Raw genomic sequence first — 2,151 nt, forward strand, 5'->3', positions numbered from 1 at the left:
TGTGCCATAATAACCGCATCCTGTATCTTCCAGCCTTAAACAAAAGCACATTGTTCTGCCTCAACTAATTTTGGTAACACCAAAGCTAACCTGTTTGCTATGATTTTAGAAGTGATTTTATAAACCAAATTGAAAAGAGCAATTGGTCTAAAATCCCCTAATTTAGCAGCATCTCATACTGATTGGTTGAGTCGATTACAATTATAAATCAACCTTCGCAATAGCATGAATCATTGTAAAATAGGGCTATTGGTCGGGTAAGTCGAACCACTGGGACTGCGCTAATCTATGGCAACCTAAGTGTCTAGAGTCTTTTTAGAATGATACAGGGTGTTCATAGAGGATTTGTTGGTTGTCACTTAAGCTATGAAATTAAGGTGCATAAATTAAAAACTTGCAAGAATTTAAAGGAGATGAAATACAAGTAAAGAGGACTAGGGAAGTGAATCTGGCTCCATCCCTATACATATGCTAGGTTAGAGCTAAATTGGGGGAAAAACAATATATACTATGGTCATGATACATAGCAACACTTGTTTGCTATAATATCCTCAAGAAGTTTATTAAATCTAAAGCAAGCATGATCCATCAAAGGTTAACATGTTTAGACTATCTAACTAAGGTATAGCTTAACCACATTTACTTGAATGAAAGACTATCAAGCCCTAGATAAAATGATGAAGCACATGAAGGTAAGAAATAAGCATAAATCATCAAAGGTTTCACCTAAGCAATGATCTATCAAAGTCCTCCAACTCCATGCCATTAAAACAATTCCATGATCTCACTACCATTGTCACTATGAGAGTGCAAGCAACATGATTAAAAGAATAAACCATCAAAGATAGATAATTGACTCAACATTAATCATTTAAATACATGAAGATTCATTACAAAAGGCAAATTGCTCTAGACCATGAAAAGACCAAAGAATATACATTGTAATCCCCAAAATATAGCCTAAATTAGAACATGCTTACAAGGAAGGGGCCTCATCACCTCCCTAGATGGAGGTTTAGTTACCCATGGAAGCTTTAGAAGAAGGAAGAAGCTTGGTTGCAACCTCTATTTTCGAGCTCCCTTTCCTTGGCTTTAAGAACTCTATCTTTTTCCTCCTCTTTCTCCCTCCACAAATCTTGCAAAGATGATCTATGATGTTATGTGTGGTCCTCTTCCTTTTGTAGACATTCCTCTCCACTAAACAAGGCTCAAAACCCCACCAAAAGACATTTCCAACCAACCCATAAAGATGGAAATCAGAGATGAGGGAAACAAGGTGCAAGTGGGCTGAAGTGATGGTTCCCGGAAAGTAGTCTGCCCATAGTTCGAGCGCTCGAACTAAGCACTTCGAGCGCTTGAAGTTAGACCAGTATACTCTTTCCTCTTGACCTGCTTTGCACTACTTTGGTAGAATAGCCATAACTTTCTGCTCTAAACTCCAAATGAAAAACCATTTGAAGATTTAGAAAGTTAATTAAAAGCTCTAAATATGTCATGTTTTAATGGAAGTCCAGTTCTCGAGTTTGATTAGTCAAAAATGGCAAGCAAAGTCAGATTCCACTGCTACCAGAACTTAGCCTTGAGCACATTGCTATTCAAAGATTGAATAAAACACCATTTTCGCTCCTTTTTGTCCAAGGAACCTGAAAATATATAAAAATGTGCAAATAAAGATAATTTATAAAGAATAATCAAATAATGGATTTAACTAATGCAGCTAAAGGCGCTTGAATATGCAATATTCGGCGCTTATCACACCCCCAAACTTACATTTTGCTAGTCCCTTAGCAAAACTAAAATGAAAAACTCAGTGAAATGACAACAATGGGAATGCTACCACAAAATCAACTATGGCAAAATGAAATATATACATAGCTCAAATATAACTCGAAACAGACACAGGACTAGAGACGGGGTCATTGAGTAGACTACCATGCATATATGAAGCATTGATATAAAAATTGGTTAAACACATTTCAATATACATGCATCAACATCCTAGTCTATATAAATAACTCAATTGTCATCTCTTGACTGGAAATCAACTCTGGCTTCAGTGAAAGTGGATTGGATTCACAACATGCGGCTTTTACTTTCTTTTTCCAATTTCAAGACACAAGTCTTCAAATCATTGAATTCCATTTTAAATGA

The sequence above is a fragment of the Cornus florida genome, unplaced genomic scaffold (genome assembly GCF_030987335.1).
Source record: "Cornus florida cultivar Cherokee Brave unplaced genomic scaffold, ASM3098733v1 CherokeeBrave_3.0.0_Hap2_Chr03, whole genome shotgun sequence".
Classification (NCBI taxonomy): domain Eukaryota; kingdom Viridiplantae; phylum Streptophyta; class Magnoliopsida; order Cornales; family Cornaceae; genus Cornus; species Cornus florida.